General features: G+C 50.2%; 1 pseudogene; it reads left to right on the forward strand.

Annotated features, from left to right (window-relative positions):
* LOC124028616 lies at window positions 1-26,562 on the forward strand (annotated as a pseudogene).
* Window positions 26,563-27,248: the final 686 nt, after the last annotated feature.

Consider the following 27,248-nt stretch of genomic DNA (forward strand, 5'->3'; position numbering starts at 1 on the left):
GGAACAGGTAGGCTACAGTGAGAACGATAGGGACCAGGAAGGTGTGTTCTGTGAGTATTTTGGGATACCCAAACCTAACCTCTCTCTCTGTGTCCCCACAGTGCCAGATGACCTCACCCCTGAGGAGCAGCATGAGCTGGAAAACATCCGCAGACGCAAGCAAGAGCTGCTGGAAGACATTCAGGTATAGTGTGTGTGTGGAGGAGGAGAGCTGTGTGTGTGGAGGAGGAGAGATGTGTGTGTGGAGGAGGGAGGAGGTGTGTGTGGAGGAGGAGAGCTGTGTGTGTGGAGGAGGAGAGGTGTGTGTGTGGAGGAGGAGAGGTGTGTGTGTGGAGGAGGAGAGTGTGTGTGTGGAGGAGGAGAGCTGTGTGTGTGGAGGAGGAGAGCTGTGTGTGTGGAGGAGGAGAGATGTGTGTGTGGAGGAGGAGAGGTGTGTGTGGAGGAGGAGAGGTGTGTGTGTGTGGAGGAGGAGAGGTGTGTGTGTGGTGTGTGTGTGGAGGAGGAGAGCTGTGTGTGTGGAGGAGGAGAGTGTGTGTGTGGAGGAGGAGAGGTGTGTGTGTGGAGGAGGAGAGTGTGTGTGTGGAGGAGGAGAGGGTGTGTGTGTGGAGGAGGAGAGGTGTGTGTGTGTGTGTGTGGAGGAGGAGAGGTGTGTGTGTGGAGGAGGAGAGGAGGAGGAGAGGTGTGTGTGTGGAGGAGGAGAGGTGTGTGTGTGGAGGAGGAGAGGTGTGTGTGTGGAGGGAGGAGGAGGGAGGTGTGTGTGTGTGGAGGAGGAGAGGTGTGTGTGTGGAGGAGGCTGTGTGTGTGGAGGAGGAGAGTGTGTGTGTGGAGGGAGGAGGTGTGTGGTGGAGGAGGAGAGTGTGTGTGGAGGAGGAGAGATGTATGTGGAGGAGGAGAGGTGTGTGTGTAGGAGGAGAGATGTGTGTGTGTGGAGGAGGAGAGAGGTGTGTGGAGGAGGAGAGGTGTCTGTGGGGAGGAGGAGAGGTGTGTGTGGAGGAGGAGAGGTGTGTGTGTGTGGAGGAGGAGAGGTGTGTGTGTGGAGGAGGAGAGGTGCTGGAAGACATTCAGGTATAGTGTGTGTGTGTGGAGGAGGAGAGGTGTGTGTGTGTGGAGGAGGAGAGGTGCTGGAAGACATTCAGGTATAGTGTGTGTGTGGAGGAGGAGAGGTGTGTGTGTGGAGGAGGAGAGGTGTGTGTGTGGAGGAGGAGAGATGTGTGTGTGGAGGAGAGGTGTGTGTGTGGAGGAGGAGAGGTGTGTGTGTGTGGAGGGGGAGAGGTGTGTGTGTGGAGGAGGAGAGATGTGTGTGTGTGGAGGAGGAGAGGTGCTGGAAGACATTCAGGTATAGTGTGTGTGTGGAGGAGGAGAGGTATGTGTGTGGAGGAGGAGAGGTATGTGTGTGGAGGAGGAGAGGTATGTGTGTGGAGGAGGAGAGGTGTGTGTGTGGAGGAGGAGAGGTGTGTGTGTGGAGGAGGAGAGGTGCTGGAAGACATTCAGGTATAGTGTGTGTGTGGAGGAGGAGAGGTGTGTGTGTGTGGAGGAGGAGAGGTGCTGGAAGACATTCAGGTATAGTGTGTGTGTGGAGGAGGAGAGAGGTGTGTGTGTGGAGGAGGAGAGGTGTGTGTGTGGAGGAGGAGAGATGTGTGTGTGGAGGAGGAGGTGTGTGTGTGGAGGAGGAGAGGTGTGTGTGTGTGGAGGAGGAGAGGGTGTGTGTGGAGGAGGAGAATGTGTGTGTGTGGAGGAGAGGTGCTGGAAGACATTCAGGTATAGTGTGTGTGTGGAGGAGGAGAGGTGTGTGGAGGAGGAGAGGTATGTGTGTGGAGGAGGAGAGGTATGTGTGTGGAGAGAGAGTGTGTGTGTGGAGGAGGAGAGGTGTGTGTGTGGAGGAGGAGAGCTGTGTGTGTGGAGGAGGAGAGGTGTGTGTGTGGAGGAGGAGAGGTGTGTGTGGAGGAGGAGAGGTGTGTGTGTGGAGGAGGAGAGGTGTGTGTGTGGAGGAGGAGTGCTGTGTGTGTGGAGGAGGAGTGCTGTGTGTGTGGAGGAGGAGAGGTGTGTGTGTGGAGGAGGAGAGGTGTGTGTGTGGAGGAGGAGAGGTGTGTGTGTGGAGGAGGAGAGGTGTGTGTGGAGGAGGAGAGATGTGTGTGGAGGAGGAGAGGTGTGTGTGTAGGAGGAGAGGTGTGTGTGTGGAGGAGGAGAGATGTGTGTGTGTGGAGGAGGAGAGGTGTCTGTGGGGAGGAGGAGAGGTGTGTGTGGAGGAGGAGAGGTGTGTGTGTGTGGAGGAGGAGAGGTGTGTGTGTGGAGGAGGAGAGGTGCTGGAAGACATTCAGGTATAGTGTGTGTGGTGGAGGAGGAGAGGTGTGTGTGTGTGGAGGAGGAGAGGAAGACATTCAGGTATAGTGTGTGTGTGGAGGAGGAGAGAGGTGTGTGTGTGGAGGAGGGAGGTGTGTGTGTGGAGGAGGAGAGTGTGTGTGTGGAGGAGGAGAGGTGTGTGTGGAGGAGGAGAGGTGTGTGTGTGTGGAGGAGGAGAGTGTGTGTGTGTGGAGGAGGAGAGATGTGTGTGTGGAGGGAGGAGAGGTGCTGGAAGACATTCAGGTATAGTGTGTGTGTGGAGGAGGAGAGGTGTGTGTGTGGAGGAGGAGAGGTATGTGTGTGGAGGAGGAGAGGTATGTGTGTGGGGAGGTGTGTGTGTGGAGGAGGAGAGGTGTGTGTGTGGAGGAGGAGAGGTGCTGGAACACATTCAGGTATAGTGTGTGTGTGTGGAGGAGGAGAGGTGTGTGTGTGTGGAGGAGGAGAGGTGCTGGAAGACATTCAGGTATAGTGTGTGTGTGGAGGAGGAGAGAGGTGTGTGTGTGGAGGAGGAGAGGTGTGTGTGTGGAGGAGGAGAGATGTGTGTGTGGAGGAGGAGGTGTGTGTGTGGAGGAGGAGAGGTGTGTGTGTGTGGAGGGGGAGAGGTGTGTGTGTGGAGGAGGAGAATGTGTGTGTGTGGAGGGAGAGGTGCTGGAAGACATTCAGGTATAGTGTGTGTGTGGAGGAGGAGAGGATGTGTGTGGAGGAGGAGAGGTGTGTGTGTGGAGGAGGAGAGGTATGTGTGTGGAGGAGGAGAGGTGTGTGTGAGGAGGAGGAGAGGTGTGTGTGTGGAGGAGGAGAGGTGTGTGTGTGGAGGAGGAGAGGTGTGTGTGTGGAGGAGGAGAGGTGTGTGTGTGGAGGAGGAGAGGTGTGTGTGTGGAGGAGGAGAGGTGTGTGTGGGGAGGAGGAGAGGTGTGTGTGGGGAGGAGGAGAGATGTATGTGTGGAGGAGGAGAGATGTATGTGTGGAGGAGGAGAGGTGTGTGTGTGTGGAGGAGGAGAGGTGTGTGTGTGTGGAGGAGGAGAGGTGTGTGTGTGTGTGGAGGAGGAGAGGTGTGTGTGTGTGGAGGAGGAGAGGTGTGTGTGGGGAGGAGGAGAGGTGTGTGTGTGGAGGAGGAGAGGTGTGTGTGGGGAGGAGGAGAGGTGTGTGTGGGGAGGAGGAGAGGTGTGTGTGGGGAGGAGGAGAGGTGCTGGAAGACATTCCGGTATAGTGTGTGGAGGAGGAGAGGTGTGTGTGTGTGGAGGAGGAGAGGTGTGTGTGTGTGGAGGAGGAGAGGTGTGTGTGTGTGTGTGTGTGTGTGTGTGGTGTGGTGGTGTGTGTGTGTGTGTGTGTGTGTGTGTGTGTGAGTGTGTGTGTGTGTGTGTGGTGTGTGTGAGTGTGTGTGTGTGTGTGTGGAGGAGGAGAGGTGTGTGTGTGTGTGTGGATGAGGAGAGGTGTGTGTGGGAGGAGGAGAGGTGTGTGTGGGGAGGAGGAGAGAGGTGTATGGGGAGGAGGAGAGAGTGTGTGTAGGAGGAGAGATGTGTGTGTGGGGAGGAGGAGAGAGAGATGTGTGTGGGGAGGAGGAGAGAGTGTGTGTGGGGAGGAGGAGAGGTGTGTTAAGATGTATTGGGGGTTACATCAGTATCTGCATCTCCCAGTATCATAATGTGTTCCAGACATACACTGATCCTTAGTTGTGTAAAGTACAGTAGAAGTCCGTTGGTAAGATTTGTCTCTCCTTTCCAAAACTGTTAAATCATCACCCCCAGTGCTCCAGCCATGTCACGAGAAACATACCACTTAGTCAGAGAGGCATGGTTCTAATACATCAGAATATTTCTATCTGAGCATTCCACAACGTTGTGCCCTGCTGAACGCAGCCCTGCTTTAGAGGGGTGGAAGTGTGGAGGTCTTGGGGTTGTAGGAGGAGGTCTGGGGGAGGTCTTGGGGGTGTAGGGGGAGATCTTGGGGGTGTAGGGGGAGGTCTTGGGGGTGTAGGGGGAGGTCTTGGGGGTGTAGGGGGAGGTCTGGGGTGTAGTGGGGAGGTCTTGGGGGTGTAGGGAGGAGGTCTTTGGGGTGTAGGGGAGGTCTGGGGTGTAGGGGGAGGTCTTAGGGGTGTAGGGGGAGTCTGTGGGTGTAGGGGGAGGTCTGGGGGTGTAGGGGGAGGTCTTGTGGGTGTAGGGAGGAGGTCTTGTGGGTGTAGGGAGGAGGTCTTGTGGGTGTAGGGGGGAGGTCTGGGGGTGTAGAGGGGAGGTCTTGGGGGTGTAGAGGAGAGGTCTTGGGGGTGTAGAGGGGAGGTCTTGGGGATATAGAGGGGAGGTCTTGGGGATGTAGAGGGGAGGTCTTGTGGGTGTAGAGGGAGGCTTCTCAACCCTTTTTCTGTTGACCCAGCAGGCCCTCTGCAGGCTCTGTCTGTCCTCTCCTCTGCTTTTGGATGAAATATTGACTTCACCTGCCAGTTATCTCCACCTTGCCTTGATCCTCCAGATGCCCCTCACTGCAAAGAGACTGCACATATACTCCAGATGCCCCTCACTGCAAAGAGACTGCACATATCCTCCAGATGCCCCTCACTGCAAAGAGACTGCATATATCCTCCAGATGCCCCTCACTGCAAAGAGACTGCATATATCCTCCAGATGCCCCTCACTGCAAAGAGACTGCACATATCCTCCAGATGCCCCTCACTGCAAAGAGACTGCATATATCCTCCAGATGCCCCTCACTGCAAAGAGACTGCATATATCCTCCAGATGCCCCTCACTGCAAAGAGACTGCATATATCCTCCAGATGCCCCTCACTGCAAAGAGACTGCATATATCCTCCAGATGCCCCTCACTGCAAAGAGACTGCATATATCCTCCAGATGCCCCTCACTGCAAAGAGACTGCATATATCCTCCAGATGCCCCTCACTGCAAAGAGACTGCATATATCCTCCAGATGCCCCTCACTGCAAAGAGACTGCATATATCCTCCAGATGCCCCTCACTGCAAAGAGACTGCATATATCCTCCAGATATCCTCCCAGATGCCCCTCACTGCAAAGAGACTGCATATATCCTCCAGATGCCCCTCACTGCAAAGAGACTGCATATCCTCCAGATGCCCCTCACTGCAAAGAGACTGCATATATCCTCCAGATGCCCCTCACTGCAAAGAGACTGCATATATCCTCCAGATGCCCCTCACTGCAAAGAGACTGCACATATATCCTCACCAGATGCCCCTCACTGCAAAGAGACTGCATATATCCTCCAGATGCCCCTCACTGCAAAGAGACTGCATATATCCTCCAGATGCCCCTCACTGCAAAGAGACTGCATATATCCTCCAGATGCCCCTCACTGCAAAGAGACTGCATATATCCTCCAGATGCCCCTCACTGCAAAGAGACTGCATATATCCTCCAGATGCCCCTCACTGCAAAGAGACTGCATATATCCTCCAGATGCCCCTCACTGCAAAGAGACTGCATATATCCTCCAGATGCCCCTCACTGCAAAGAGACTGCATATATCCTCCAGATGCCCCTCACTGCAAAGAGACTGCACATATCCTCCAGATGCCCCTCACTGCAAAGACTGCATATATCCTCACCAGATGCCCCTCACTGCAAAGAGACTGCATATATCCTCCAGATGCCCCTCACTGCAAAGAGACTGCATATATCCTCCAGATATTATGGCCCATGAAGAATGTGGCCTTTCCCCCACAAAGTGCAGGACACCCTTTAGTAACCTGACTATGTTGAGATGAAGCCTAGCTAGTTGTATGTGGACTAGTTAGTGGTTGACTGGGAGTGTGAGCAGTAGGGAGACTAACAGTAGATAAATAGGGTCAAGGGACCTGGGTCAAATAGGATTTGTTTTTCTTTCAAATACTGGGAGTGTTTGATTGAGCAAGGAATTTGAAAGACAAATACTATTTGAACCCAGGTCTTAGAAGAGCATTCAGAGCTGTAAAATGACTAGATCATTTCATTTGGTGTCACTCCTCACACACCCAGTCAGAATGGGGTTAGCTAAGTTCCCATGAGACATGCAGAGTCCTTCATCCACCCTTCATCTAATGTGTCAGTCAGTGAAGCTCATATCAAGGCAGGGAGGTTAATTAATACATGTATTTCTTACACTACAAGTTAACGTTGCCTCTCCATGGTATCTTATCTTTCATTTACCTTTATTTATCCAGGCTAGTCTTACCAAGAGCACAAAGCACTGGTGACCTTTGTGGTGTGTCCGGTGACCTCTGTGGTGTGTCTGGTGACCCCGGTCATTCTCAGTAACATGGTCCATGTGACACTCTAGCATCCCCTGGTCTGGCTGGCTGTGATGACAACGCAGGAGGACGAGAGATCTCACACCCTCTCTTTATTAGCTGTGTCCCCCATGCCATCATGATGTAGTTCCCCCTCCAGTCTCCACCCTGTTTCGCCGTCGTATGGGACTGGTGACTGCCAGTCTGGCCCGTCACCATCCCACCCTCCCTCCCTGGAACTGGGCTCTCACAGAGCTGTCAGAAAAGGCAGAATCTGCAATATCTCCATTAATCTCCCAAACATAACCCCAAAATAATCAAATGTCCTGCTCTGTACTCCCTGTGTATGGAGGTCATTCACCAATGTTCCTCCCTTTTAATGTGGTTTGTAAAGAAGAAAGTGTTTGGGAGAAAGAGAGACCTGCTTCAGGGCACGTACACATCCGGTTGATATTAGATTGGAGTGGTTAGTGTCAGTATTGGTTAGGGGTTATGGGGAGACTGCATGGTGGCAGCAGTAGGCACAGACTGGGCACTGATGGTTCTGGAGGAGAAATAGAATGTTCTGGAACTTTACAATCTTTTCTGGGACAGCAGACTGAGTGTAATGCTCTGTGTGTTTGGTCCTAACCCCCTCCTCTCTCTAACTTCCAGCGTCTGAAGAATGAGATAGCAGAAGTGACCAGTGAGATCGAGAACCTGGGTTCCACAGAGGAGAGGTGAGTGTGTAACAGTATGGAATCAGGTTTCATTAGGGTTCCTTAAGGTTCTTCAGGGTTCCTTGTGGTTCTTCAGGATTTCTTGTGTTTAGGGTTCTTCCGGGTTCCTTAGGGTTCTTCAGGGTTCCTTACCATCTCCTATCTCCGACAGTCCAAATTGCTTCTTTGTTTGTATTCCATTAACTTAGCAAATGACTGTTGTTAAATATTTATACCTTACTGTCCAGATAGTACCAACCCTCTTCCCCTCCCCAAAACACCACGCACACACATGCACGCACAGGCATGTGCTCACACACACACGCTTGCTCACACAGACAATCACACCGCCACATACACACACATACAGTGACTAGTGCTTTTAAATGTTTGATCAGCCACGCCCACCGTGATGGGGGGGCTATTCAATAATGCAGAGGTGTTTGGGTAGAGCAGACAATGGAGGGTCCCTAGGGAGGGAAGAAGTGAAGGGTACTTTGGAGTGTGGGCCGTGGGGTACTCAAGTTGAGGGGATCCCACTCCATTCCACCACACACTTCTGTTTCAGACATACAATGGAGGGTCCCTAGGGAGGGAAGAAGTGAAGGGTACTTTGGAGTGTGGGCCGTGGGGTACTCAAGTTGAGGGGATCCCACTCCATTCCACCACACACTTCTGTTTCAGACAGACACTTCTGTTTGCTCTGGCCATTTACTAAGTTGTATAAAGAGCTCGTTTTCTGAGTCATCTGAGCCTTTACCAGTCCATGTGTCAAAGTGAAACTGTTGTTTTTGTTTCTGTGAATAACCAACTCCTGTAGCTTTGGAAATGGGCCGTTGTTCAATAGTGGTCATCTGTTATAACTTGTTCCCAATGACAATAGTGGATCCCTGGGAGTACTGTAGTTCCCAATGACAATAGTGGTCATCTGTTATAACACTTCTGTAGTTCCCAATGACAATAGTGGTCATCTGTTATAACTGCTGGGGAGTACTGTAGTTCCCAATGACAATAGTGGTCATCTGTTATAACTGACGCTGGGGAGTACTGTAGTTCCCAATGACAATAGTGGTCATCTGTTATAACTGATCCTGGGGAGACCATCAGGTGGTGACAATAGTGGTCATCTAAGTTCCCAATGACAATAGTGGTCATCTGTTATAACTGACCCTGGGGAGTACTGTAGTTCCCAATGACAATAGTGGTCATCTGTTATAACTGCTGGGGAGTACTTAGTTCCCAATGACAATAGTGGTCATCTGTTATAACTGACGCTGGGGAGTACTGTAGTTCCCAATGACAATAGTGGTCATCTGTTATAACTGACGCTGGGGAGTACTGTAGTTCCCAATGACAATAGTGGTCATCTGTTATAACTGACGCTGGGGAGTACTGTAGTTCCCAATGACAATAGTGGTCATCTGTTATAACTGACTGTAGTTCCCAATGACAATAGTGGTCATCTGTTATAACTGTAGTTCCCAATGACAATAGTGGTCATCTGTTATAACTGACGCTGGGGAGTACTGTAGTTCCCAATGACAATAGTGGTCATCTGTTATAACTGACGCTGGGGAGTACTGTAGTTCCCAATGACAATAGTGGTTCATCTGTTATAACTGACGCTGGGGAGTACTGTAGTTCCCAATGACAATAGTGGTCATCTGTTATAACTGACGCTGGGGAGTACTGTAGTTCCCAATGACAATAGTGGTCATCTGTTATAACTGACGCTGGGGAGTACTGTAGTTCCCAATGACAATAGTGGTCATCTGTTATAACTGATGCTGGGGAGTACTGTAGTTCCCAATGACAATAGTGGTCATCTGTTATAACTGACGCTGGGGAGTACTGTAGTTCCCAATGACAATAGTGGTCATCTGTTATAACTGACGCTGGGGAGTACTGTAGTTCCCAATGACAATAGTGGTCATCTGTTATAACTGACCCTGGGGAGTACTGTAGTTCCCAATGACAATAGTGGTCATCTGTTATAACTGACGCTGGGGAGTACTGTAGTTCCCAATGACAATAGTGGTCATCTGTTATAACTGACGCTGGGGAGTACTGTAGTTCCCAATGACAATAGTGGTCATCTGTTATAACTGACCCTGGGGAGTACTGTAGTTCCCAATGACAATAGTGGTCATCTGTTATAACTGACCCTGGGGAGTACTGTAGTTCCCAATGACAATAGTGGTCATCTGTTATAACTGACGCTGGGGAGTACTGTAGTTCCCAATGACAATAGTGGTCATCTGTTATAACTGACCCTGGGAGTACTGTAGTTCCCAATGACAATAGTGGTCATCTGTTATAACTGACGCTGGGGAGTACTGTAGTTCCCAATGACAATAGTGGGGAGTACTGTAGTTCCCAATGACAATAGTGGTCATCTGTTATAACTGATGCTGGGGAGTACTGTAGTTCCCAATGACAATAGTGGTCATCTGTTATAACTGACCCTGTGGGGAGTACTGTAGTTCCCAATGACAATAGTGGTCATCTGTTATAACTGACGCTGGGGAGTACTGTAGTTCCCAATGACAATAGTGGTCATCTGTTATAACTGACGCTGGGGAGTACTGTAGTTCCCAATGACAATAGTGGTCATCTGTTATAACTGACGCTGGGGAGTACTGTAGTTCCCAATGACAATAGTGGTCATCTGTTATAACTGTCACTGTTATAACTGACCCTGGGGAGTACTGTAGTTCCCATGACAATAGTGGTCATCTGTTATAACTGACCCTGGGGAGTACTGTAGTTCCCAATGACAATAGTGGTCATCTGTTATAACTGACGCTGGGGAGTACTGTAGTTCCCAATGACAATAGTGGTCATCTGTTATAACTGACCCTGGGGGAGTTCCCAATGACTGGTCATCTGTAGTTCCCAATGACAATAGTGGTCATCTGTTATAACTGACCTGGGGAGTACTGTAGTTCCCAATGACAATAGTGGTCATCTGTTATAACTGACCCTGGGGAGTACTGTAGTTCCCAATGACAATAGTGGTCATCTGTTATAACTGGCTGGGGAGTACTGGGGAGTACTGTAAGTTCCCAATGACAATAGTGGTCATCTGTTATAACTGACCCTGGGGAGTACTGTAGTTCCCAATGACAATAGTGGTCATCTGTTATAACTGACCCTGGGGAGTACTGTAGTTCCCAATGACAATAGTGGTCATCTGTTATAACTGACGCTGGGGAGTACTGTAGTTCCCAATGACAATAGCCAAAGGAATGCTGGGGGAAAGAAGTCATCAAAGAGGAAGTCTGGTGACCTTTGGCTAGCCGGGTTAAGGTGACATAAGAATGGTGATAGTTATTGTTGAGTCACCATTTCATCTTGATTGTTGTCATCAGTGGCCCATTGGAGCAGGTTTGACTGCCAAGGTGATGACAAAATGTTCAATTCATGAAAGTATTATTTGAACTAATAAGTGAATGAACACATAATATTGACCCAATGTGAGATGGGTAAATAGATCATGGAGATCAATGTGTGTGATTTGAAATGAAAAGACAAAGGAAAATATTTACATGGCATCACACAAACACTTATTGGTGGGGCTGTTTCCCAGACCCTGATTAAGTCTAGCGCTGGACTGAAAAGCATGGAATATCTCCTCTGAAAGTGTTTCCCAGACCCTGATTAAGTCTAGCGCTGGACTGAAAAGCATGGAATATCTCCTCTGAAAGTGTTTCCCAGACCCTGATTAAGTCTAGCGCTGGACTGAAAAGCATGGAATATCTCTCTTTCAGACCCTGAAGTCTAGCGCTGGACTGAAAAGCATGGAATATCTCCTTTTGTAGTGCAATAATACTTTCATTGGCATGGAATATCTCCTTTGTCATTAAAACTGTTCCAATGTATTCTGTATCCAGGAAACCAGCCCTGACAGCATCGCAGATGGGGGATACAATAATAATCTCTAATTCATTTCATAGTATTCAAATGGCTACCCGGACTATTTGCATTGACCTCCTTTTTACACTACTGCTACTCTCTATTTATTATCTATGCATAGCCACTTTACCCCTACCTACATGTACATATTACCTCAATTACCTGGACGAACCTGTACCCCCTCATATTGACTCAGTACCCCTCATATTGACTCAGTACCCCTCATATTGACTCAGTACCCCCTCATATTGACTCAGTACCCCCTCATATTGACTCAGTACCGGTACCCCTTCATATTGACTCAGGACCGGTACCCCCTCACATTGACTCAGTACCGGTACCCCCTCACATTGACTCAGGACCGGTACCCCCTCACATTGACTCAGGACCGGTACCCCCTCACATTGACTCAGGACCGGTACCCCCTCACATTGACTCAGGACCGGTACCCCTCACATTGACTCAGGACCGGTACCCCTCACATTGACTCAGGACCGGTACCCCCTCACATTGACTCAGGACCGGTACCCCCTCACATTGACTCAGGACCGGTACCCCCTCACATTGACTCAGGACCGGTACCCCCCTCACATTGACTCAGTACCGGTACCCCCTCACTTTGACTCAGTACCGGTACCCCCTCACTTTGACTCAGTACCGGTACCCCCTCACTTTGACTCAGTACCTGTACCCCCTCACTTTGACTCAGTACCGGTACCCCCTCACATTGACTCAGTACCGGTACCCCCTCACTTTGACTCAGTACCGGTACACCCTCACTTTGACTCAGTACCTGTACCCCTCACTTTGACTCAGTACCTGTACCCCCTGTATATAGCCTCCTTATTGTTATTTACTGTGTTACTTTTTTTAGTTTATTTAGCAAATATTTTCTTACTTTGCGTTGTTGGTTCCGTGTATGTGACAAATACAATTGAATTTGATTCTATTTGATGTTGCAGGAAAAACATGCAGAGGAACAAACAAGTGGCCATGGGCGAAAGAAATTCAACATGGACCCTAAAAGGTGAGTATCAAATAGACCAGGGCTGGTTTCCCAAAAGCATCGCAGCACCAACATCATCTTCATTCTATTGAAACTAAATGCATGAAAGATGATCTTAGTGCTACGATGCGTTTGAGAATCTCAGCCCAGGGTTATTCACATCTGACCCTACGAGGTCGGGATTCTGCTGGTTCTGTTCTACCTGATCATTATTCCACCCACCTGGTGTCCCAGGTCTAAATCAGTCCCTGGTTAGAGGGGAACAAGGAAACAAGGCAATGCAACTGGCTTCCAGGTTCAGAGTTGAATTGGAGGGAAATAGACATTCTGAATGTGTCCTGTGGGTTTGATATAGTTGTGCTGTTCCAGGTTGTGGGTTTTTTGCATTACCACTGAGCCAACTCTCAGATCTGACAATGTGTGGAGAAGTGTTTGACGTTTCAGGAACCACAATAACAATTGTAGTGACCTTAATCAAATGCCTAGCAACCTCATCAATCAGGAGGTTCCATCCTCTTGACATTATGGTATGGATCGTACCGGTGTTTGAGTCTCGGTCGGGATCACCCCCGATTTAGCAAAAATATGATTTAAATCTTTTGATATGTGCCGCACGGCTACAAACAATACGACCTGGAACGCCCCGTTGTAACGAGGGTCTGACACGGGATATATGTTGTATTTTCTCAGGGGATTAAGTTCCTGATTGAGAACGACCTGCTTAAGCACACCAGCTCTGACATCGCCCAGTTCCTGTACAAGGGGGAGGGGCTAAACAAGACCGCCATCGGAGACTACCTTGGGGAGAGGTCAGTGGGGGCAAGATGCATGCTACGTCTCTTTATGTGGTTGTGTCAGGGGGAGGGGGTGTGTGTGTGTGTTTGTCATGTTTGTGTTTCTGTGTGTGTTGTGTGGTTCAGAAGGGCGTCACTTCTTTCCTGTCAAAGATGTCCCATTTCCAGATCACATACTTTCCTCTGTCAGGTTAGGCAAAACCCCTTTCCCCCAATGCCCTTTTCCCCCCAACGGCCCTTTCCCCCCAACGGCCCTTTCTCCTTTTCCCCCAACGGCCCTTTTCCCCCAACGGCCCTTTTCCCCCAACGGCCCTTTTCCCCCAACGGCCCTTTCCCCCAACGGCCCTTTCCCCTTTCCCCCAACGGCCCTTTCCCCCAACGGCCCTTTCCCCCAACGGCCCTTTCCCCCAACGGCCTTTTCCCCCAACGGCCCTTTCCCCCAACGGCCCTTTCCCCCAACGGCCCTTTCCCCCAACGGCCCTTTCCCCCAACGGCCCTTTCCCCCAACGGCCCTTTCCCCCCAACGGCCCTTTCCCCCAACGGCCCTTTCCTCCCCAACGGCCCTTTCCTCCCCAACGGCCCTTTCCCCCAACGGCCCTTTCCCCTTTCCCCCAACGGCCCTTTCCCCCCAACGGCCCTTTCCCCCCCTCAACGGCCCTTTCCCCTCTTTCCCCCGGCCCTTTCCCCCAACGGCCCTTTCCCCTTTCCCCCAACGGCCCTTTCCCCTTTCCCCCCAACGGCCCTTTCCCCTTTCCCCAACGGCCCTTTCCCCCAACGGCCCTTTCCCCTCAACGGCCCTTTCCCCCAACGGCCCTTTCGGCCCTTTCCCCCAACGGCCCTTTCTCCCCCAACCCCTTTCCCCTCAACGGCCCTTTTTCTCCTTTCCCCCAACGGCCCTTTTCCCCAACGGCCCTTTTCCCCCAACGGCCCTTTTCTCAACGGCCTTTTCCCCCAACGGCCCTTTCCCCCAACGGCCCTTTCCCCCCCCCAACGGCCCTTTCCCCCAACGGCCCTTTCCCCTCAACGGCCCTTTCCACGGCAACGGCCCAACGGCCCTTTTTTCCCCCAACGGCCCTTTTCCCCCAACGGCCCTTTCCCCCAACGGCCCTTTCCCCTTTCCCTCAACGGCCCTTTCCCCCAACGGCCCTTTCCCCTTTCCCCCCAACGGCCCTTTTCCCCCAACGGCCCTTTCCCCCAACGGCCCTTTCCCCTTTCCCCCCAACGGCCCTTTCCCTTTCCCCCAACGGCCCTTTCCCCCAACGGCCCTTTCCCCTTTCCCCCAACGGCCCTTTCCCCCAACGGCCCCTTTCCCCCAACGGCCCTTTCCCCTCAACGGCCCTTTCCCCCCTTTTCCCCCCAACGGCCCTTCCCCCCCAACCCCTTTCCCCCAACGCCCTTTCCCCTTTTTCCCCTTTCCCCCAATGGCCCTTTCCCTTTTCCCCTCAACGGCCCTTTCCCCTCAACCCCCCCCCCAACTGTAAAAGTTGAGTCTCTCCTGAAGAAATACCATCTTTTATATTAATTCAAAGCCATATAACAGGCAACACCCAATGTATGTGCATTGTGTGTGTTATTACCTGGGTGCATTGCCTAACTACAGCCTGGGTGTGGTCGGCTCATCGACAAGCCAGACCAGGAAATGGAGAGCTGAGTTGTGTTTATTAGGTCATGAACACCACCCAGATATCGTCATGGATGCTCAGCTCTGTCCGATTGGTATAAATAGATTTCTGATTCCAGTGGGGGAGGGGCAGACTGTGTGTGTGCTCTCCCTGATTGGTCAGGAATCCCCCAGGGCAGAGCTGGTTTTGACCCTGTCAGGGATAGGTCCTGGGAGGCCTCCTGTCTATCTCAGGGGAGTATCACTAACTCCAAAGGCCACAGATGTCAAGAAGAGTGATGTCATGCTAGAGGTGTCACCGTGTGTGTGTGTGTTCCTCCCCCAGTTTTTATTGATTGTGTGAGCATATACATACGTGTGTGTGTACGAGCATTTGTGTGTCTGGCTGTGTGTCTAAATGTCTGTGTGTTTGTCATTTTTTGTGTCTGTGTCTCTACACTCAAATAATTGAACAATGATTTCAGAAAATCGTTACTAAACAAATTCTATTATTTTCCCTACAGAGATGAGTTCAACCTCCAGGTCCTCCATGACTTTGTGGAGCTCCATGAATTCACTGACTTGAACCTGGTCCAGGCCCTGAGGTAAGAGCCTCCCAGTGGGGCTTTATAACCATCCAGGCCCTGAGGTTAGAGCCTCCCAGTGGGGCTTTATAATCATCCAGGCCCTGAGGTAAGAGCCTCCCAGTGGGGCTTTATAATCATCCAGGCCCTGAGGTAAGAGCCTCCCAGTGGGGCTTTATAACCATCCAGGCCCTGAGGTTAGAGCCTCCCAGTGGGGCTTTATAATCATCCAGGCCCTGAGGTAAGAGCCTCCCAGTGGGGCTTTATAACCATCCAGGCCCTGAGGTAAGAGCCTCCCAGTGGGGCTTTATAACCATCCAGGCCCTGAGGTTAGAGCCTCCCAGTGGGGCTTTATAATCATCCAGGCCCTGAGGTAAGAGCCTCCCAGTGGGGCTTTATAACCATCCAGGCCCTGAGGTAAGAGCCTCCCAGTGGGGCTTTATAACCATCCAGGCCCTGAGGTAAGAGCCTCCCAGTGGGGCTTTATAACCATCCAGGCCCTGAGGTAAGAGCCTCGCAGTGGGGCTTTATAACCATCCAGGCCCTGAGGTTAGGGCCTCCCAGTGGGGCTTTATAACCATCCAGGCCCTGAGGTAAGAGCCTCCCAGTGGGGCTTTATAACCATCCAGGCCCTGAGGTAAGAGCCTCCCAGTGGGGCTTTATAACCATCCAGAACCTGAGGTAAGAGCCTCCCAGTGGGGCTTTATAACCATCCAGAACCTGAGGTAAGAGCCTCCCAGTGGGGCTTTATAACATCCAGGCCTGAGGTAAGAGCCTCCCAGTGGGGCTTTATAACTATCCAGAACCTGAGGTAAGAGCCTCCCAGTGGGGCTTTATAACTATCCAGAACCTGAGGTAAGAGCCTCCCAGTGGGGCTTTATAACTATCCAGAACCTGAGGTAAGAGCCTCCCAGTGGGGCTTTATAACCATCCAGGCCCTGAGGTAAGAGCCTCCCAGTGGGGCTTTATAACCATCCAGGCCCTGAGGTAAGAGCCTCCCAGTGGGGCTTTATAACCATCCAGAACCTGAGGTAAGAGCCTCCCAGTGGGGCTTTATAACCATCCAGGCCCTGAGGTAAGAGCCTCCCAGTGGGCTTTATAACCCCCCCCTCCCCGTACAAATTGCTTCTACAAATCACACGCACATACACACACGCACACACACACACACTCAAAACGTCTTTTGACTCTCCAGAGAGCCAAAGCACAGACTTCTATCAAAACCTCTTCCTGATATAGAATTGTCCTATAGTTACCTAACCTTGTCATTATCCTCCTGATATAGCACTGTCCTATAGTTACCTAACCTTGTCATTATCCTCCTGATATAGCACTGTCCTATAGTTACCTAACGTTGTCATTATCCTCCTGATATAGAATTGTCCTATAGTTACCTAACGTTGTCATTATCCTCCTGATATAGCACTGTCCTATAGTTACCTAGCGTTGTCATTATCCTCCTGATATAGCACTGTCCTATAGATACCTAACGTTGTCATTATCCTCCTGATATAGCATTGTCCTATAGTTACCTAACGTTGTCATTATCCTCCTGATATAGCATTGTCCTATAGTTACCTAACGTTGTCATTATCCTCCTGATATAGCATTGTCCTATAGTTACCTAACGTTGTCATTATCCTCCTGATATAGCATTGTCCTATAGTTACCTAACGTTGTCATTATCCTCCTGATATAGCATTGTCCTATAGTTACCTAACGTTGTCATTATCCTCCTGATATAGCATTGTCCTATAGTTACCTAACGTTGTCATTATCCTCCTGATATAGCATTGTCCTATAGTTACCTAACGTTGCTAGCATTTCATCATTATCCTGGCATTTCACTAAGTTGATATAGCACTGTCCTATAGTTACCAGCATTGCATTTCACTAAGTTAGATAAAGAGACTTCCAGTCAGTGCATTTCACTAAGTTAGATAACGTTGTCATTACTTCCTGATATGCATTTCACTAAGTTAGATAAAGAGACTTCCATCATTGTCATAAGTTAGATAAAAGACGTTGTGCATTTCACTAAGTTAGATAAAGAGACTTCCAGTCAGTGCATTTCACTAAGTTAGATAAAGAGACTTCCAGTCAGTGCATTTCCAGATAAAGCACTTCCAGTCAGTGCATTTCACTAAGTTAGATAAAAGAGACTTCCAGTCAGTGCATTTCACTAAGTTAGATAAAGAGATTCCAGTCAGTGCATTTCACTAAGTTAGATAAAGAGACTTCCAGTCAGTGCATTTCACTAAGTTAGATAAAGAGACTTCCAGTCAGTGCATTTCACTAAGTTAGATAAAGAGACTTCCAGTCAGTGCATTTCACTAAGTTAGATAAAGAGACTTCCAGTCAGTGCATTTCACTAAGTTAGATAAAGAGACTTCCAGTCAGTGCATTTCACTAAGTTAGATAAAGAGACTTCCAGTCAGTGCATTTCACTAAGTTAGATAAAGAGACTTCCAGTCAGTGCATTTCACTAAGTTAGATAAAGAGACTTCCAGTCAGTGCATTTCACTAAGTTAGATAAAGAGACTTCCAGTCAGTGCATTTCACTAAGTTAGATAAAGAGACTTCCAGTCAGTGCATTTCACTAAGTTAGATAAAGAGACTTCCAGTCAGTGCATTTCACTAAGTTAGATAAAGAGACTTCCAGTCAGTGCATTTCACTAAGTTAGATAAAGAGACTTCCAGTCAGTGCATTTCACTAAGTTAGATAAAGAGACTTCCAGTCAGTGCATTTCACTAAGTTAGATAAAGAGACTTCCAGTCAGTGCATTTCACTAAGTTAGATAAAGAGACTTCCAGTCAGTGCATTTCACTAAGTTAGATAAAGAGACTTCCAGTCAGTGCATTTCACTAAGTTAGATAAAGAGACTTCCAGTCAGTGCATTTCACTAAGTTAGATAAAGCAAACAGGAGTTGTTCTGGCTCAGACAAGGCTTACCTACTTTACATGAGAAACAATGGTCCCACTTTCACACCTTCATCAGTAGATAACAAAGGCTTTTAGTCGTCTAGATATGTATATCAACCTACTGGTCAAAAGAAGTGCACTACGTAGGAAATAGAGTGCCATTTGGTATTTAGCCAAAGTTAGTAGTTGAAAGATGGTATTGCTGACTGACCTCTCTTTCTCCTCCCCTAACAGACAGTTCCTGTGGAGCTTCCGGCTGCCTGGCGAGGCCCAGAAGATCGACCGCATGATGGAGGCTTTCGCCCAGAGATACTGCCAGTGCAACCCTGGCGTCTTCCAGTCCACAGGTAGGACCACAGGCTTGGACCTCAGTACCAGGCATGTAGTGAAGGGTCAACGAGATTTACACTAAAGCATTGTTACAGCTAGGAGCACCGCCTGTCATGGTGATGGACAATTGAAGGGTTAATCCAGGGGTTTTGCTTTCTGACCCACCGTTTGAATTTTCTACTGAGGGTGAAGCTGAGAGGGAATATACGGTAGAGGGGATTTATACGGTAGGAGGGGATATACGGTAGGAGGGGATATACGGTAGGAGGGGATATACGGTAGGAGGGATATACGGTATGAGGGGATATACGGTAGGAGGGATATACGGTAGGAGGATATACGGTATGAGGATATACGGTAGGAGGGGATATGTACGAGGGGACCCAGAGACGGTAGGAGGGATATACTAGGGGAGGGGATATACGGTAGGAGGGATATACGGTAGGAGGGGATATACGGTAGGAGGGATATACGGTAGGGGGGATATACGGTAGGAGGGGATATACGGTACGAGGGGATATACGGTAGGAGGGGATATACGGAGAGGGGATATACGGTCGAGGGGATATACGGTAGGGGAGGGATATACGGTAGGAGGGGATATACGGTATGAGGGGATATACGGTAGGAGGATATACGGTAGGAGGGGATATACGGTAGGAGGGGATATACGGTAGGAGGGGATAGGAGGGGATATACGGTAAAGGGGATATACGGTAGGAGGATATACGGTACGAGGGGATATACGGTACGAGGGGGGATAAGGGGATATACGGTAGGAGGGGATATACGGTACGAGGGGATATACGGTAGGAGGGGATAAGGGGATATACGGTACGAGGGGATATACGGTAGGAGGGGATAAGGGGATATACGGTAGGAGGGGATAAGGGGATATACGGTAGGAGGGGATATACGGTAGGAGGGGATATACGGTACGAGGGGATATACGGTAGGAGGGGATATACGGTAGGAGGATATACGGTAGGAGGGGAGATATACGGTATGAGGGGATATACGGTATGAGGGATATACGGTATGAGGATATACGGTAGGAGGGGATATACGGTAGGGGGATAGTAGGAGGGGATATACGGTAGGAGGGGATATACGGTATGAGGGGATATATTGTACTGAGGAGGGGATATACGGTAGGAGGATATACGGTATGAGGGGATATACGGTAGGAGGAGGATATACGGTAGGAGGGATATACGGTAGGAGGATATACGATACGAGGATATACGGTAGGAGGGGATAAGGGGATATACGGTAGGAGGGGATATACGGTAGGAGGGGATATACGGTAGGAGGGGATATACGGTAGGAGGGGATATACGGTAGGAGGATATACGGTAGGAGGATAAGGGGATATACGGTAGGAGGATATACGGTATGAGGGATATACGGTAGGAGGGGATATACGGTAGGAGGGGATATACGGTAGGAGGGATATACGGTAGAGAGGGATATACGGTACGAATATACGAGTACGGATATAATACGAGGGGATATACCAGGGGATGATATACGGTAGGAGGAGGATATATACGGTACGAGGGGATATATGGTAGGAGGGGATATACGGTAGGAGGGGATATACGGTAGGGGATATACGGTAGGAGGGGATATACGGTATGAGGGGATATACGGTAGGAGGGGATATACGGTATGAGGGGATATACGGTAGGAGGGATATACGGTATGAGGGGATATACGGTACGAGGATATACGGTACGAGGGATATATACGGTATGAGGGGATATACGGTATGAGGGATATACGGTAGGAGGGGATATACGGTAGGAGGGGATATACGGTAGGAGGGATATACGGTAGGAGGGGATATACGGTATGAGGTAGGAGGGGATATATACGGTATGAGGGGGACATACGGTATGAGGGGATATACGGTAGGAGGGGATATACGGTAGGAGGGGATATACGGTAGGAGGGGATATACGGTAGGAGGGGGATATACGGTATGAGGGATATACGGTAGGAGGGGATATACGGTAGGAGGGATATACGGTATGAGGGATATACGGTAGGAGGGGATATACGGTAGGAGGATATACGGTAGGAGGGGAGGGATATACGGTATGGAGGGATATACGGTAGGAGGGGATATACGGTATGAGGGGATATACGGTAGGAGGGGATATACGGTAGGGAGGGATATACGGTAGGAGGGATATACGGTACGAGGGGATATACGGTACGAGGGGATATACGGTAGGAGGGATAAGGGGATATACGGTAGGAGGATATACGGTAGGAGGGGATATACGGTAGGGAGGGGATATACGGTTCGAGGGATATACGGTACGAGGGGATATACGGTACTGGGGATATACGGTACGAGGGGATATACGGTATGAGGGATATACGGTACGAGGGGATATACGGTAGGAGGGGATATACGGTACGAGGGGATATACGGTAGGAGGGGATATACGGTACGAGGGGATATACGGTAGGAGGGGGATATACGGTACGAGGGGATATACGGTAGGAGGGGATATACGGTACGAGGGGATATACGGTAGGAGGGGATATACGGTACGAGGGATATACGGTAGGAGGGGATATACGGTAGGAGGGATATATACGGTATGAGGGGATATACGGTAGGAGGGGATATACGGTACGAGGGGATATACGAGTAGTAGAGGATATACGGTAGGGGGATATACGGTAGGAGAGGATATATACGGTATGAGGGGATATACGGTAGGAGGGGATATACGGTATGAATATAGGGGATATACGGTATGGGATATACGGTAGGAGGGGATATATACGGTAGGAGGATATACGGTAGGAGGGGATATACGGTAGGAGGGATATACGGTACGAGGGGATATACGGTAGGAGGGGATATACGGTACGAGGGGATATACGGTAGGAGGGGATATACGGTAGGAGGGGATATACGGTACGAGGGGATATACGGTAGGAGGGGATATACGGTAGGAGGGGATATACGGTATGAGGGGATATACGGTAGGAGGGGATATACGGTAGGAGGGATATACGGTAAGAGGGGATATACGGTAGGAGGGGATATACGGTACGAGGGATATACGGTACGGAGGGGATATACGGTAGGAGGATATACGGTAGGAGGGGATATACGGTAGGAGGGGATATACGGTAGGAGGGGATATACGGTAGGAGAATATGGGATATACGGTAGGAGGGGATATACGGTACGAGGGGATATACGGTAGGAGGGGATATACGGTAGGAGGGATATACGGTAGAGAGGATATACGGTAGGAGGGGATATACGGTAGGAGGGGATATACGGTATGAGGGGATATACGGTATGAGGGGATATACGGTATGAGGGGATATACGGTATGAGGGGATATACGGTAGAGAGGGATATACGGTAGGAGGGATATACGGTATGAGGGGATATACGGTAGGAGGATATACGGTAGGAGGGATATACGGTATGAGGATATACGGTAGAGGATATACGGTAGGAGGGGATATACGGTAGGAGGGGATATACGGCGGTACGAGGGATATACGGTTCAAATATACGGTAGGAGGATATACGGTACGAGGATATACGGTAGGAGGGGATATACGGTAGGAGGATATACGGTAGGAGGGGATATACGGTAGAGGGGATATACGGTAGGAGGATATACGGTATGAGGGGATATACGGTAGGATATACGAGGGTAGGAAGGGGATATACGGTAGGGGATATACGGTAGGAGGATATACGGTAGGAGGGGGGGATATACGGTATGAGGATATACGGTAGGGATATAAGAGGATATACGGTAGGAGGATATACGGTGGGGATATACGGTAGGAGGATATACGGTAGGAGGATATACGGTAGGAGGGTACGGTAGGAGGATATACGGTAGGAGGGATATACGGTAGGAGGATATACGGTAGGAGGGGATATACGGTATGAGGGATGTGTGGGTATAGAGGGGATATACGGCCTGGAGGGGATATACGGTAGAATAAGGCCTGAGTGAGATATACGGTGAACCCCAGGCCTGGAGGGGATACCCAGGCCTGGTAGGGAGGATATACGGTAGGGGGGATATACGGTAGGAGGGGATAACGGTAGGCCTGGAAAGTGTGAACCCAGGCATGTGAACCCAGGCCTGGTGGGGTGTGTGAACCCAGGCCTGGTGGAGGCCTGGTGTGTGAACCCAGGCCTGGTGGGGTGTGTGAACTCAGGCCTGGTGGGGTGTGTGAACCCAGGCCTGGTGGGGTGTGTGAACCCAGGCCTGGTGGGGTGTGAACCCAGGCCTGGTGGGGTGTGTGAACCCAGGCCTGGTGGGGTGTGTGAACCCAGGCCTGGTGGGTGTGTGAACCCAGGCCTGGTGGGTGTGTGAACCCAGGCCTGGTGGGGTGTGTGAACCCAGGCCTGGTGGGGTGTGTACTGGAAGGGTGTTTGGTGTGTTCACAGGGACATTGTGTCCAGGCTGCTTGTTACATGGATGCAGATGGATGTGAATAATTCATGGTCTTCTCTCCCTGAGACAAACAGGACAGATAATGGAAAGTGCTACTGCTGTGTCAGCCAGCCTCTGACCACATTGTCTCTCTGCACACGCCTGCATACACACATGCGCACGCACACACACACACACACACACACACACACACACACACACACACACACACACACACACACACACACACACACACACACACACACACACACACACACACACACACACACACACACACACACATACACACATGCATGCACAAATACACACACACACACATGTATGCACACACCACACACACATGCACACACACACACACACACACACTGAGAGTCACACACACACACTGAGAGTCACACACACACACTGAGTCACACACACACTGATCACACACACACACACACACACACACTGAGCGACACACACACAAACTGAGCGACACACACACACACTGAGCGACACACACACAAACTGAGCAACACACACACACTTAGCGACACACACACAAACTGAGCGACACACACACTTAGCGACACACACACAAACTGAGCGACACACACACACACTTAGCGACACACACACAAACTGAGCGACACACACAAACTTAGCAACACACACACACAAACTGAGCGACCAACACACTCTTTCATACCGGTCCAGCTCACTCTCTTCCTTAACATGGTCTCTCTCTCTGAATCTAGTCCCCTGTCCTTTAAGCTCCAGTCATTTACATGTTTTGATCCTATTGTCCCGGAGAATCTTTACACAAACTTAGCAACACACATAACACTTTATAAGCACTGCAGCTGACCACCAATCACTCCGGTATAAATTGTGTGTCGGCTGTGTGGTGAAAAAAACAAAAATCACACACCTATGTCCAATAACAGTGTTTTGGTTGTAATGGGGACAGTGCTGTTTGTTTCTGGGATGAGGCATCTATCTGTATGACAATGTTGGGCTCCCAATTTTCAAATGTGTGCCTGTGTGTGTGCCTGTGTGACACACACACAAACTGTGTGTGACCAACACACACACACAATTGTGTGTGTGCGTGACAAACACATGTGTGTATGTAGCGACAATGTGTGTGTTGACACACACACAAACTGTAGTGTGTGTGACACACACACAAACTGTTCTGGGACACACACAATTTCTCCAGACACCTGTTACACAAACTTTGCCATCATCATGCTGAACACCAGCCTCCACAACACCAACGTGAAGGACAAGCCGGCCGTGGAGCGACACATCTCCATGAACAGAGGAATCAACGATGGAGGAGACCTTCCAGAGGACCTGCTCAGGGTGTGTGAACAGAGACATCAACGAGGCCTCTCCATCTCTCTGTCCATCCCACCATCTCACGGCTGATTCCATCACATCCCTGCCCCAGGGCTCCTCTACCTTCCACTCTGTCTCTCTGTCCATCCCTCCATCTCACGGCTGATTCCATTTGATCCCCCTGTCCCAGAGAATCTTTACCGAAGTTCCTCTCTGTAACACTCTGTCCATCCCTCCATCTCACGGCTGATTCCATCAGATCCCCAACCCCTGTGGGTGAAAAAAATTCCTCTCCATCTCTATGTCCATCCCAGTGTTTTGGGTAATGGGGACCTTCCTCTCTGTCTCTCTGTCCATCCCTCCATCTCAGGGCAATGATTCCCAATTTTTCAAATGTCCCCTGTGTGGTCCTCTCCTGTCTGTCTGTGTCTGTCCATCCCTCAATCTCACTGTGTGATTGTGTGTGTCCCCCTGTGTGTGGGGTGTGTCTACCTTCCTCTCTGTCTCTCTGTGTGTCCCTGTGTCTCACTGCTGATTGTGTGTGTCCCCCTGAATTTCTCCAGACACCTGTTACATTCCTCGTTTGCCATCATCATGCTGAACACCAGCCTCCACAACCCCAGGGAAGGACAAGCCGGCCTGGAGCTGTCTTCTGTCCATCCCTCCATCAACATGGAGGATTCCTTCCAGATCCCCCTGCCCCAGGTGGTGAACAGAGACTCAACAAGGCCTCTCCATCTCTCTGTCCATCCCTCCATCTCACGGCTGATTCCATCAGATCCCCTGCCCCAGGGGTCCTCTACCTTCCTCTCTGTCTCTCTGTCCATCCCCCTGCCCCAGGGGTCCTCACCTTCCATCAGTCCCCCTGCCCCAGGGTCCTCTACCTTCCTCTCTGTCTCTCTGTCCATCCCTCCATCTCTACCTTCCTCTCCATCTCTCTGTCCATCCCCCTGCCCCAGGGGTCCTCTACCTTCCTCTCCATCTCTCTGTCCATCCCCCTGCCCCAGGGGTCCTCTACCTTCCTCTCCATCTCTCTGTCCATCCCCCTGCCCCAGGGTCCTCTACCTTCCTCTCCTGTCTCTCTGTCCATCCCCCTGCCCCAGGGGTCCTCTACCTCTCCATCTCTCTGTCCATCCCCCTGCCCCAAGGGGTCCTCTCCCTTCCTCTCCATCTCTCTGTCCATCCCCTGCCCCAGGGTCCTCTACCTTCCTCTCCATCTCTCTGTCCATCCCCCTGCCCCAGGGTCCTCTGCCTTCCTCTCCATCTCTCTGTCCATCCCCCTGCCCCAGGGGTCCTCTACCTTCCTCTCCATCTCTCTGTCCATCCCCCTGCCCCAGGGGTCCTCTGCCTTCCTCTCCATCTCTCTGTCCATCCCCCTGCCCCAGGGGTCCTCTACCTTCCTCTCTGTCTCTCTGTCCATCCCCCTGCCCCAGGGGTCCTCTGCCTTCCTCTCTGTCTCTCTGTCCATCCCCCTGCCCCAGGGGTCCTCTACCTTCCTCTTCGTCTCTCTGTCCATCCCCCTGCCCCAGGGGTCCTCTACCTTCCTCTCCGTCTCTCTGTCCATCCCCCTGCCCCAGGGGCCCTCTACCTTCCTCTCCATCTCTCTGTCCATCCCCCTGCCCCAGGGGTCCTCTACCTTCCACCCCGTCTCTCTGTCCTCAAGTCCTAGTGTTATTCTCTCCTCCACACAGAACCTGTATGACAGCATCAAGAACGAGCCCTTCAAAATCCCTGAGGACGACGGGAACGATCTCACACACACCTTCTTTAACCCAGACCGGGAGGGCTGGCTGCTTAAACTGGGTGAGCGGGACCAGACGCTGAAATAACCTTAAGAACATTTAAATAACGTTGATGCAGTGAACTAATGTTGAAATCCCAAAGGTCTGTATCCTCTCCAATCCTCTCCAATATTACTGTGCCCATCGATGACTGTGTTTATGACTGTCTACCAGAGGTCTACGTACTGACCAATGGGCCCATCTTGATCAGACTGTGTGTGTGTGTGTGTGTGTGTGTGTGTGTGTGTGTGTGTGTGTGTGTGTGTGTGTGTGTGTGTGTGTGTGTGTGTGTGTGTGTGTGTGTGTGTGTGTGTGTGTGTGTGTGTGTGTGTGTGTGTGTGTGTGTGTGGGGCCCCTGCCCACCCCCAATGCATTATGGATGTGGCCCTGAGATCAGACGACCACATGTGGAGGGCTTTCAATAATGCACGACTAGGCATATTCATACACTCACGCACACATAGACACACACACACTCATACCTACACATGATACACAGACAGACAGACGGACGGATGCACATTCTGTACATAGAGGGACAACCTGTACAGTGGAGTATAAACCAGTGAACATATGACTGACAACGCTTCCTTCCCCTCTAATGTTACAATGACTCTTCCAGGATCCCAATGATCAGTCTTCCAGCCAAGAGAAGCACATTATGTCCTGTCATCTAACCGAGACGTAGGGACTTCCTAATTCTCCACCCTGTCTGCTTCCCAGTGGATCTTACACAGCCTCTGTTTAAATGAATTCACAATGACTCTGATATAAATTCACAATGATCTGGGTGTTCATTAGGTACAAAATGTTTTGCAACGGAAAATGAACGTATGCGTTTCTTATTGACAAGTCCAGGTAGTGTCAGCTTGTTTCGCCCATTTCTCCCATTTGGTGCCTAATGAATAGGACCCTGAATTTGAATTGAAACCCTTAATCAGTGTGAGTCTTTCCCACCTTCCAGTAAGATGAAGAAGTTCCAATCACACTCCAGAGATACATAACTGGGAATATTGACATTCAGGTTCTACTCATTTGGGTGGGAAGATGAAATAATTGTCCTGAAACAACTGGGTCCCTAGAGGAGGTGCTGTGCAATGCGTTGCTTTACACAAGTTGGCACCAGTGTAACAATGCATTGAACTGAAATGATTTGGGGTGAGCAGAAGCCCCTCTGGTGGTTGTTAATACCGCAGGATAACTCCTCTTAACCCAGAAGCGTTATATTGAGAGCAATACGTAACTGAACGAAGCATAC

The sequence above is a fragment of the Oncorhynchus gorbuscha genome, unplaced genomic scaffold (genome assembly GCF_021184085.1).
Source record: "Oncorhynchus gorbuscha isolate QuinsamMale2020 ecotype Even-year unplaced genomic scaffold, OgorEven_v1.0 Un_scaffold_4522, whole genome shotgun sequence".
NCBI classification, from domain to species: domain Eukaryota; kingdom Metazoa; phylum Chordata; class Actinopteri; order Salmoniformes; family Salmonidae; genus Oncorhynchus; species Oncorhynchus gorbuscha.